The 13,617-nt window shown below is 36.6% G+C and overlaps 1 protein-coding gene across 8 annotated transcripts in view; it reads right to left on the reverse strand.

Annotated features, from left to right (window-relative positions):
* LOC145666441 (uncharacterized) overlaps positions 1-13,617 on the reverse strand; it is a 297,500-nt gene that overhangs the window by 161,972 nt on the left and 121,911 nt on the right. The gene's annotated exons all lie outside the window — the stretch shown is intronic.

Genomic DNA, 13,617 nt, shown 5'->3' on the forward strand with positions numbered 1-13,617 from the left:
AGTAAAGTCTAAATGAGTTAAAATTGGAGTTTTCCACAAAAGGAGACGAAAATTTTTGAAGAATTTTTTCTCGGCTCGGTTCGAATCTCGAAAAACTTTTTCTTGACTCGTATTGTAAATTTGTGTACAAATTTAAGCCCTGATTTTTTTCTTAATTTCATCTATAAGTTAATTCTTCCGCTTCACGAGAAATCCATAAAGGAAATCAATTAAACCATATTTATTATTGGAGTATGTTGTGTTACGACTTGTGTATCTTTAAACGTTCATAAATATTCTTCATTGTGTTCGTACAATTCTTTATCAATTTATAGTTTTTATAGCATGAATCATGCAACACTAACACAGTGTTTGAGATATATATATGACTTGAGTGAACTAGTGTCACCTACGACTTGTGAAATTGTTTCCTCGTCTCAAATTTAAAAAGGCACCTCTCGTCTCATTTTGGAAGATCGAGATGAGAATTTTTTTTGTCTGGTGGACAACACTAGTTATAATCGTACAGGGAAATAGTATAGTACAACACTAGAAATCAATTCAGCACACTACAAAATCTGAGTTTGTGTGATCAGCATTTGAGTTCAGTTCTCTATTTCCTGCACCTCTACTACATGTTGAGGGAAGGTGCTGCCACTTTACATTTCTTACCAAATATAAATACGTCAAAATCAATTAATATTGACAGTGAAAGTTTGTCAAATGAGATGAGATTATGAACATTTCCTGGGACCGCGGTGTCTCAGTGGTAGAGCGTTCATCTCTGTTGCATGGTGTCCTTGGTTCGATCTCAGCTCGCACCAAATGAGCTCTGTAGTGGAAAAACACCGTATGCGTGGGTTTTCTCTGGGTTCTCCTGTTTCCACCCACTTTCTTCATTCTATCATTTCATTCATTTCTCATCATCACCATCTCCTTTACCGTAGCCAGCATAAACGTGGGACATAAAACTTAAAAAATTTATTTAACTTTTTCATTTGATGAACATGTTCTTTACCTCCAAACTAAAAACTTCGACCCAGCGCACATGTGTACATCTTTCCTTCTACATATTCATGTATACCACTTACAAATTAATATTCTCCTTTCCCTGCTGTAGAAAACTGCATACTTTTTCTGCATTAATATGTTTTCAGTGGAGTTCCACACGGTTAACTACTAACACCCCACTTTTTTCTCACTCCATCATTAGCGAATGGGGCGAGAGAAAAGAAGAGATATAGCCCTCACATACCTGTTACATTTTAATTTCGCAGTGGCTTCCCACTTATTCAACGAGAAATATTTCGAATTATTGGTTTTTACAACGAGAAAATCCCGAGAAAGTTCGTTTCATATTTCAGAACGGGTTGTGTGCATACCTATCTCCAGCAGAAGGCTGAATGTATTGAACGCTTGAGGGCAGGAAGCGGGGCGGATTCGGATGAAAATCCAGCAAGATTAACCGCGCTTCAGAGTGACTATGGTTCATTGCTTCGTGTAATTCTTATGCAAAATTTATACACAAGGCTTAGCGATCTAAAACCCTTTTCGTCTGATTTCTAGTTCATAAAAAGAGGTAAAGCGCCTTCCTGCTCTCACTTGTTACGATAGAACGTGAAGAACACTGAACTTCGTCAGTAGCATACTCCATGTTATCAGTAATTCATTATCAGCTTATCAGGAACAAGAGAAAGTGAATCTAATTCCAGACAGTCTAACTGTGCGAATAGCTACCTTTCTGAATTTAATAGTGATATATTTCACAGAATTTCACTCATGTTTTATTCCACACAGAAATGAAATTATTACGTTTTTCACTTTCGAGAGACGATAGGAGAAAGTATAGTGATTTTGAAAAAAAAAAATCGAATTTGAGATTTCAACGGATTTTTGCATTTCATGGCCCCTACTTACCGGAAAAGTGATTTTTTGATATCTGCCCATCTGTTCGTCTGTTCATTCGTCCCGATTTAAATGTATCCAGTCGCCTAGAGGCCGTACCGTTCAACGTATCCGCACCAAAGTTTAAACTTAAATTTTTTACATAATTCCCTAGGGGCATTTTTCGAATTTTCTTCCTAGCCCCCAAAACTAAGAGTACTTTACTGAAGGCTGAAAATTTAAAATTGCAGTTCTCTCAAAAATGGCTCTGACAATTTTGTTTAAATTTCATTCATCAATAACAACACTATACTGTGGTATAACTCATTTCTCTGGTAAAAATGACTACAAAAACGACTCAGGCGATTTTGAAATGAAAAATGAAATCTTTAACTTTTTACGTCCCATGATTATTGCAGGCTAGGCTAAAGGAGACGGTGATGGTGAGAAATGAATGAAATGGTGGAATGAAAAAAGTGGAAGGAAATGGGAGAACCCCGAGAAAACCCACACACACGGCATTTGTCCAGTAACCTGACAATATGGCGTAACTGATTTGTCCTGAAAATATTCACACGGGCTAGTTTGCTCTTGGGGTGTCTTTTGCGGGCCATTTTCTCGAAAGAGACTCAGGTGATTTTGTTCATTTCATAAATAAATATTTCATTAATAACCCAACAATACGGCATAAATAATTTATCCTAAAAAAATATACAAGGGATGCTTTATTTGCGGGGGGGGGGGGGTTCTCGGGAGATTTTCTCAACAACTCATGCGATTTTGTTCACATTTCCTAAATAAATATTTCATTAGTAACTTGATAATGTGGTATTACTAGTTTCTCCTGACGCCTTATAATTTTAAGAGATGAAATTTCTTCGGTTCTAAGTGTAAGTGTCCCTAGAAAGCGCCTTAAAATTTTGTTCGTATTTCAATAATAAATATTTCAGTTATAACTGCAACATAACGTGATTTACTTTTAAGAAATTGGAGCGATAAAGTTTAGGACGGTAGCCCAATATATTTTATTTTACTATAATTTTAGTTTTTTATTTACTTATTTATTTTTTACAATTATGCTCTGAAGGCTAAATAAGGCTAATGAATAGATTCAAGCAATTAGTAATCAATTTAAGGAAGATCATAACGTCTATCTTCAGCATCGGGATGATCCTAGCCGGTATAGTAATGGTATGGTCCTGTAATCTAACTTTCGTGGATCTAACTAACTTGCCAGCGTGGATCTAACTAACTTGCCAGATAGTTTGGTGGGAATATGTGGGGATACTGTGAGAATATGATCTCACATGATAGTCTGCGCACCTGCTAACTTCACGTGATTCAAGTCTCGTTCGTAGTTCGCAGCTCACGTTAAATAGTATTTACTGTCCTTCATAACCGGTGTATTGCACAAGGACGTAAAACATGTATCATCACCATCTACCATTATTGGCAGGTCACTTGCCACAACTCAGAAGCTTTTATGTTCCACAGTCTCCCACTAACCTCTTTGTCTTCACGTACGATTTTTCTGTTTTAATTTCGTCCACCAATTGTAGTCTCCTTCGCCCTATCCCTCTCTTTCCTGCCACCATACCCTCTAGCACGTCCCCCATGATACAGTTTCTTCTGAGCCAATATTCCAACCAGTTTCTCTTCCTCTTCTGAATAATATCTAAAACTGTTCTTTTCTTCCCCACTAATTCTAACATCTTCCCGTTTTTCCGCTTGACCCAGCTAACTCTCTCCATTCTTCTTTACACCTACATTTCGAAAGCTTCGAATCGTTTTTCACAGTATTTGGTAATACTCATGTTTCTGCCCCATATACTACAATACTCCACACGAAGCATTTTATGAGTCTTTTTTTCTCAACTCTTTATTCAAGTTCCTACAAAATAGACATTTCTTCCTCCTCTAAAGGCTTCTTTCGCCGTTATTAAGTTCAACTCAAAGTGACGGTTATTGCTTGAGGTGGGATCCAAAGCCAGACCACTACGCGGCTTTTGATGCAAGTTCCACTACTGAGCAAAGGGAGCAGACTCTTTACAATGAAAAGCTTGTTAAGATATACTTAAGTTTAGTTTCATCGTAATAGATGGCATCAGGAATAATTTCAGAAGATAGTCTGGGGGGGGGGTAATTCACCCCGGACCCCCGGGGTATATTTTCCTACCGCACTCAGCGTGGGTTACCTGTATTTTCGCAGCACTGCTTTAACACCCTGTGTACTGAGAGTCCCCCTGAGGATTTTTTAAAATCATTACTGAATGGTGTGATTATCGTACAGTGATAATTTTTAGGTGTACAATTTTTTTTCTCGAAAAGTGCTCATAAGGATTTACTCTCATATAATTTTGTTCAGCTTAATGAAATATATAAATTTGTACTTTTCATCTTTGAGAATTTTATGTTATATAATATTACTATTATTATTATTATTACCTAGTAGCAGTAGTAATAATACTACAAGGTTGTCATTAAACGAATATGTTTGAGACTAGTGTTCAAACTAGTGTCAAACATTTCTCACTAAAGGGTCAGAATTTTAAATTAATAAAAAAATATGAGAAAAATAGTCCGTCCAAACGTGTTATCCTGCAGGACTTTTTGATAAGTAGTACTTGTAGAAAGGTTAATGATTTAGTAATAAATCGCTCGCCTTTGGTGGGAGAAATCTCTGGTTCGATCCCTAACAAGTAAGATTGTGGTAAACTAGATCATGTCCGTGGGTTTGCTCTTGGGTCTCCCATTTCCTTCAACATTATCATTTTATGTATTCTTCCATTATTCATTTCTGTTTACCATCTGTCAGCTTTAGTCTGTAAGGAATAATCAATCAGTGGCGAATCTAGAAGGTAATATCTGGGGAGTCAGCCAGAACTCAGACTATGATAGGTAAATCACGGGTTTACTATAAACTTTCAAACGCATATAAATAATAGCTTATTTTTAGACACTCAAAGAGTCGGTGGCTAAGCCCCCTTGGATCCGCCACTGTAATTAAAAGCTGTAAAACTAAAAATTTCATTTTATTTGATGAATGATGAGTAATACACGTATACGTTGCTCTGCGTAACTCGCAATTTTGCGTGACTCAAGAACAGGTAAAAGAATGCAACAGAACAGTTTTTGAAGGTTTGAAAACACTCAGATGAAAGACAGTGTTGCTGAGAAGCGTTATATTCCACCAGCTGTCCGTGTCCAGTAATTCACCATCAGCGCCCTCTTTCGTGACTTTGTAACATAGCCGTTGAATGGGAAACGTCATGTCATAGTTTTTCATCTCCTAACTAAATCTTCGTTTCATTCAGGATATTGTATCGGGGTGGTGGCTGCTTTTGCAGGTACAGGGGAAAGCGGGATGGGTGGAAGGAGAAAGGATACACACAAAGCATTTACGTCCTTCATCCAAATCAGTTCGTGACGTATTTGTAATTGCTTCCAATCAGACGCTCAATCATCGTTTTAATTTGCACATTTCCTAAATTCACGCTGTTACAAGAGGGTGCAAATTTAAAACCTCCACGCGAACCTATTTTTCTCTTTTCTTTTATGGTTGATTTTTCTTTTTTCTTTTTCATCTTTTTTTTTTTTTTTTTTTTTTATTTGTACAGTCATGATGCAAATATTAGCAATTCTCTCTTTAATAGCAAAACTTATGTGTTTATATCTTTCAACGAAATACAGAATGGTAAGTCGGGGAAATAATTAGGGAAAGGAAGGAATCATAGTAATCAGCAGTCAATAATACAGGGCAGTGGCGTATTTAGGGGGGTGGCTTCCGGGCTTAAGCCCCCCACGAAATCTTACTTAGTATAGTAAAGTAAATGAAATATCATGCAGAATTTTCACATTTCCAGGCAAAGCCCCCCCTGAAAGTTAGCAAAGCCCCTCCCGAAACAAAATCGTAAATACGCCACTGATACAGGGTGTCCCAAAAGTAGGTTTACAACCCTGCATTGATTAAGTGTGACAGTTTATTAAGATAATTAGGTTACTTGATTCGCTCTATTCCGAGTTTCACATATAAGTGAAAAGAAATTAAAGACAAATAATAAAGTAGCCTAAGTTAAACGTGTAAGGATAAGTAAATTATATAAAATGCCATAAGTCGATCAGTACGAAACTGTATACCTACTTTTGGGCCATGCTGTATAGGACCTAGATAATGATCACATATTAAAAAATAATGTCCCAGCTCCCGCCAAGTGAACTTTGTGGTGGACAAACACCGTGTGCGTGGGTTTTTCTCAGGGTTCTCCCGTTTCCTCCCACTTTCTTTATTCCACCATTTCATTTATTTCTTATAATCACCGTCTCCTTTGGCCTAGCCGGCATAACTGTGGGACGTAAAACTTAAAGATTTCATTTCATTTTTTTAAAATAATGATTTAAATACTAACCGTAATGGGGTTACAAATTCTATAATACATAGTGTCATAAGTCATCTGACAAGTAAAAAAGCATTAGAAATGAAATTATTAATCTACGAAACAATGAAATTATTACAAATTGTATCGTAACATAAATTTAGTTACTTAAATCAAATGATCTAACTGTCCTCCCATCATTTTCACTGAGAGGGCAAGGTGGCTAAGTGGTAAAGCGGTTATCTCTGGGACGTTAGGTTCCTGGTTCGATCCTCACACAAGTTAGTTTGTGGTGAAGAACATCGTGTTTGTGGATTTTCTCGAGATACTCTCGTTTCCTCTCACACTATCATTCTACCAATTCTTCCATAATCATTCGCTTTACTTAATTATCCGTCTCCTTTAGACTAAAGGAGCCGCGTTGGCTCAGTGGTAGAGCGTTCACCTCTGGTGCTTGGGGTCCCGGGTTCGATCCCAGCCCCAGCCAAGTGAACTTTGTGGTGGACAAACACCGTGTGCGTGGGTTTTCTCGGGGTAGTCCCGTTTCCTCCACTTTCTTCATTCTACCATTTCATTCATTACTCATCATCACCGTCTTCTTTAGCCTAACCGGCATAACCGTGGAACGTAAAACTCAAAGATTTCATTTTTTTAGCCTAAAATGAATAATCGTGGGACGTTAAACTTTAAGATGTCATTTCATCATTTACAATGCAAAAAAATTGCATATTTTAAGCACAGAAGAGCATATTACATCACTCACTAATATTGTTGAGTGATAATTTATCATCCAATCACTAGGAAGATCCGCTGCAGACCCTTTATTCATGTTATGGATATATGGCTTAGTCGAGATGGATGATCGGAAAATGCTGCACAAATAACCCAAATCACGTTTTAATAATTTTGATTATGTGATCACCACTTAATAAGAAGCATGAGCAAACGTTCATCCTGTGACATTTTTCTGTCATATTAAATTGCAAATGTAACAAGGTTTAAATCCAGTACAAGATCATTTCTTACAATGTGTTATTTATTAACGTGAAGCCTCACAATACTAATGATTGGAACCGTATTTAGTATTCTTGTTTCTTCCCTACGGCATAATTTTTGCTTACTATCCTTTTAATTATTGCGTGATGGCTCAGTGGTAGAGCGTTCCCCCTTGTTGCTTGGGGTCCTGGGTTCGATCCCAGCTCGCACCGTGTGGACTTTGTGGTGGACAAACACCGTGCTCGTGGGTTTTCTCGGGGTTCTCCCCTTTTCTCCCACTTTCATCATTTCACCATTTCACTCATCTCTCATCATCACCGTCTCCTTTAACGTAACCGGCATTATCGTGGGACGTAAAACTCAAAGATTTCATTTCCTTTTAATTATTGCCTGAACTGATGTTTCTACTGCAGCACTATGATTTACAAAGTTGCTTTTCAAATTACCATTGCGGGGCGACTATCAGTGCAGAGCAAAAACTGGTGGTCAAAATTCAAAAAAGTCCAACATTTTAGATTGAAAACCTATCATTTTCAGCAACTTTGCTATGTTTACATTTTTTCTTCGTATCTGGACTCTTTTAGTTTAACGTCCAACGTTTAGGGCCTTTAAACTAAGGGAGACGAATGGTTAAGGCAAGTGAATGATGATTTAAGAATTTGTGGAATGAGAATGTGGGATAAAACGGAAGTACCTGAGAATTTCCAAGGACACGATGTTGTCCACAACAAACTTATTTTTGGGCTCGAATCAGAGACCCCACGCACCAGAGATAAGACCTATACTACTAAGCCATTGTGCCCTCTGTACTCGTGTATCTATTGTGTTGTTTCTGTTCTCTTAGTGGTGACACATATAGGATCTACTATTTGTTGCTATTATTATTATTATTATTATTATTATTATTATTATTATTATTATTATTATTATTATTATTATTATTATTATTATTATTATTTAACGTTTCATATCATTTCCTCGTCTTCTTGATTTCAAGCTTACCCGAGCTCCCTACTGACTATGTGGTTAGCGTACGCGTGAGAAACCCGGGTTCGATTCCCGGTGGAAGCAAATGTGGTTCGGATCCCACGCTAAGCTGTATATCCACGTCTCATATAGCTTCGCTCCTGAAAGCGGTGCTAAACTCAAAATCAAATCAAATTCAAGCCTACTTATGACCATAACTTGGTACAGTACCGTTGCCCCAAGAACCAAAACCAATACCACTTGGCATAACAGCCCTTTTTGTGGGCCTGAGCCGCTCCAACGTCATCTACTAGCGACCGGTTGAACGACATCCAGCCTAAAGACGAACACGTGATCCCTGTCTCTAACCTAGTGTCCGTCACATCTTTTAGTCACGTGACTCACCAGTTTGCCTCACGACGTTGGGTGGACGCCGAAAACTGGGAAGCACTGGCCGGGAATCGAACCCGGGACCACGCAGACATGAGTCCAACTCTCTAACCACGAGACTACGGTGGTTAGGATAGGATAGGAAACAAAAAATATTGTTATTCGATAGGCGCACAGCGATATTTTTACGTTGCTCCAACAATACATTTTCATTGGATCTTTTTCGTTCCCTCTCTGTCTATAGCTAATAACACTGTAAAGTCTTTTAGAAAGAGCATACAGTGGGTATTTTTAAATATATTTTTTTACTAGTTAATTACAGCTCCTTCTTTGACGTTAGAGAAATATCGTTAAAACCTCTTCCGTCCCCCTTTGAACAAAAAAAAAAAAAAAAAAAAAAAGATAAACATTGATGCATATGCTCACTGTTTACTTTTCTGTTAACGATATACCCTTATGACTATAAGAAATGCAGTATATATATCAACACCGAATCGAAACGTGTTTTAACAACTTTACATATTAACATTTACTTTCTTTCTTTTTTTTCCCCCTGATTTTGTTTTTCAAAGTAACTTTCGTCATTAATTGACATGAAGTTGGTTCACAAACAGTGGCTGATACATCTAGTCGTGACAGCGTCATCATAAGCAAATATGCTGAGTAAACACCATCGCGAGAAAGTTGACGAGAATACATTAACAGCTTATTCATGTACAGAAGGGAGTTTGGCACTGTTCTTTTTTTTTATTATTTTTTATTAACTCTTTCTTTCTTTCTTTGGCATGATCACACATGAAGAGCCTAAGATAGAAGTTAGCGTGATGTAACAATCGATAACGTAATGGCGAATATCAAAGCAACACCGGCAGAGGTTTGGGGGATGATTCCTGACACCAAAATAAGACGAAAAGTATAGGCCAACTTGGGTGCACAAATGTTTTCTTTCAAAGTTTATAGGCTGCCGAAAACATGAAAAAATGAAGTTTAAAAGTCCGTACCTCCGAAACTATGGGACCTACCGTAGTCGGGTCGCGCGTTATCCAAAAATACATATTTCAGAATCCCAAGGTACTCACGCAACAGTTTTTATAGAGACAGTTTGGCTACAGGCATATAATTTGAAGTACTCACCAACTACCTCTATAATAATTATTGCGGAAGTACCGCAGAATTCTGTAACATGGATATTTGGGTATATATATATATATATATATATATATATATATATATATATATATATATATATATATATATATATTGAGACTACTCATGGCAATGATATTCATGATGAAGAAGGATATGCTAGATACCCGAAACAGTTACAAATTATAATTTAAAATAAAGTGGGTTTTAAGCTTTGGTCAGTATCTCTTATATATATATATATATATATATATATATATATATATATATATATATATATAAGTATAACAAATCAAAATATATCAAAGTACATATATATATCCATACCTCAAATATATATCCAAAGGATTGGAGTCTATCAAAACTATATATATAATATATTTTAGATATGTTAGAGTTGGTTTCTCTAACTTCATTCAGATGCGACGAGTTTAATGAACAGTGGCGATTCTATCAGAAACTAATATAAAGCAATTGACACTTATTGAAGCTAAAGTATAAGAAAAATGAAAAGAAATTTACAGTTTTACGTCCTACGTTTATGCCCTTTGTGCTATATGAGACGTACGTTGCCCGAAAGTGAATGATTATAAAATGAGAATGTGGGAGGAAGCGGGAGAACTATGAGAAAATCCACAGACACGATGTTGAAGTTGGAGTAGTTGAACACTGGGTTAAGATGGTACATTGCTATGCATACTGTTAACCGATTCAATAAAAAGAAGGAAATACTTAAAGTTAACTGTTGAGCATATAAAAAATTTGATTACTGTATGTGTTACATACTTCAATTGTTACTACTTAAGTTTTGAATAATGAGCATAGTATATATTGTCGCATAGGAACCAGAGGAACGTAACTCCATTTTTGTAGGTTTACAGGCGAGAAGACAAAAATATTATTTTCTTAGAAAGCTGTGTTTTTAATAAGATGGTAATTTGAGCTACATTACAATAGACGATCGACAAGGAGAGCAGATGGCGTTACGTTCCATTTACAGCAAGTGGGACTTTCAAAATTATGTCCAAACATGAAGAAAACGGAAACCACATTTTTGGAGTTAAGTTCCTCTGGTTCTCATGCGACGATATGCATATATACGTGTATTTATGTATGTATCGATTACACTGTATCGAATTATATCGACTAAAATGTGCTCTTCAACATGCTTTCATATATATCCATGCTTCTCTAATCATAGTGGAGATTATTTTATAATTGCGTAAGTAAAGTCCTTTCAACTAATTCCTTAATAATTCCTTAATATTCCTTAATAAAAAGTGAGATTCGTTGCTGTTGGTGTACCAAGTCCAATTTTGGGTTTTTCAGTTGGAAGGCACATTTTAATCTAAATACATTATACGAGTATTGCGGTTATACTATGAGTTATCTATGATTAACATTAATTAGAGAGGTACGTGAAGTATCGTAGTCATAGCAATAACCAACTTTTTAATTAGAAATCTAAACACCAATATTCATGAACATTCTGTTTATGATAAAATGGAAAGAATCGAGTTTTCAGAGAATTATTTCAATGCTTGTAATTTATGTTTATTCGTGTCTATAGAAATGTTCCAAGTACCCACATCGATTATTATTTAATGATACTTGTAATTTAGCAGCATAACAAGGGTGCGAAAATATCAAATATGTGTTTATATACAGTATCCAGTATCCTTATACTGTTCTAATGGTGTTCAGTACCTCGACAGGTTCCGCTGATTATGGAGGCCTAGCTAAATGCTTAATTAGCTTCATCAGCCAGGAAAGCCACACCACACCAAACTAGACCAGACACTCTCATTGCCTCACATTAGAACTCTAAAACTTTGATGGACAACGAACGAACGTAAGGGGGGGGGCATGTACAGACAGAGGGAGTTTTTACCCTCAGTATCTGATGGACAACTCAGGTTGTAGTGTGAAAGGACTTTTCTACTGTACTCTCTGATGTTTTTTGCTTTATCCTGTAGGTTCTGTAGACCGCAACACAATGGACGAGAAAAACTTTCCCCGATCGTACCACGCTTAGAGCGAAACATTCTTGTTCGTTTACTCCCCTTCCGTCCTAAAAAAAAAAAAAAGAAAAAAAAAACTCCCTCGCATTGGTCACCCTCATAGTTAACTTTTCACTTTCACAACTAGTAGTGGTATCTCGTTTCCCAACCTTGCTGTTTGGTTAACGTGTGAGAGAAAAAAATATGCAACTAGCACTTCGGAAACCGGCTTCTTCCTTCTTTGTAGCATAGGAAAGAATAACTAAAGAAGTAACAGTGTCACGTGTATATCACGTGAAGAAACTTTGATGTGTATAGCGTGATATTTTCTTAATTAATATTAATACTGGAAGTGGTAGTAGATTTGTGCCATTTTCGGTTTGAAAAATGGTTAATAGAGAAAATGGTATATATATTCTTAGGAAGCGAAATCAGTTCCCAGAAAACCGCTTCTCGCTATCTATTACTGCTTTTGGTCTTTGTAGATTAGTATTGAAGCCGGAACTTGTAGTACAATTTCTATCACTTCCGGTTTTAGTAAAGAGTTAAGGATGGAAATGTATATTCGTGAGATGCTTAATTCAATTGCAGGATATTTCTTCTCGCTATCTATTATCGTTTTTGCTCAATATTGATCAACGTAAATACCGGAAATGGTTTATTTCTACCACTTCCGGTGGATGTATCACCTCGATCAACGAATTCGATTCCTAACTTTCAAACCTGTATATCCTGGCTAAAATTGATGGTGATCCATCAGATAATTGTTGAGAAGTTTTGTCTCTAGTAGGAATATGCGAACAGAATAAATATAGAGTATAAAGCAATTATGGTAAACTAAGATCCTTAATAAATTAGGAAGAATATACTGTAATATCTTGATAATAATAAAAGTTACAATTATGTGTTTAAACAGGTAACATTTTCACTACAAACTCTTTATTTTCAACAACGTAAACGCTTAAGTCTTCATCCCGACGAAATTAAAATACCGCTAATTTTACAGTAATTACGTGATATCTTCAAATAAATAAAATCTAATCGAAATGTGGAACAAGAGCGCCCTAGACAATAATATTTTACATGAGAAACCGTTATCACGACTCACTTATTTGCTTTCGATTTCAAGCCATTTTGAAAATTGACATTTATTTTCGCGTTTCTAAACGGCTGAAAACGGAAAGCCACTAGGTGACTTGTGATAATGGTACCTCACGCAAAATAATATTGTCTAAGGCGATCTTGTTCCACATTTTAATTATCTTTTATCTATTTGAAGATATCACATAATTACTGTAAAATTAGCGGTATTTTAATTTCGCCGGGATGAAGACTCTTAAGGATTTTTCGCTTTTGGCCGGTGGTCGTCATCAAATGAGGACGTCCATGCATACATAGTATAGCATAAAAGGAAGGGATTAATACCCAAAGAGATTCATGAAAACATGGTGAATGTATTAGGTGATAGCTCCCCTACATACCAAATTATAAAGAACTGGTCACGTGGCTTCCGTAGTGGCAGGGAGAGCTGTGATCATGCATCAGGTGCAGGATCACCCGTAACAGTGTGCACACCAGAAAACATTAACATGATTCATGACCTGATAATGGCTGACTGTGTGGAGGTTAGCTGAGGTTACTAGCTTGTCACTCGGTTCAATAGACACAATTTTACACCAACACTTGGAGGTGCAATTTGGCGTTGTTTAAGAACGATCCAGAGTCCAAGCAATAGATTATGCAGTTGCAGCACCACGATTCTCTGCCACCGAAGAAATTCAAGACAATGGCATCAACTGGCAAACTTATGGCCACGATTTTTTGGGATAGTAAGGGTGGGTGTACTGTTCATTGATTATCTCCAAGGCAAAAAAAAAAAAAAA

This window comes from Thermobia domestica, chromosome 12, assembly GCF_964235325.1.
Source record: "Thermobia domestica chromosome 12, izTheDome1.hap1.1, whole genome shotgun sequence".
NCBI lineage: Eukaryota > Metazoa > Arthropoda > Insecta > Zygentoma > Lepismatidae > Thermobia > Thermobia domestica.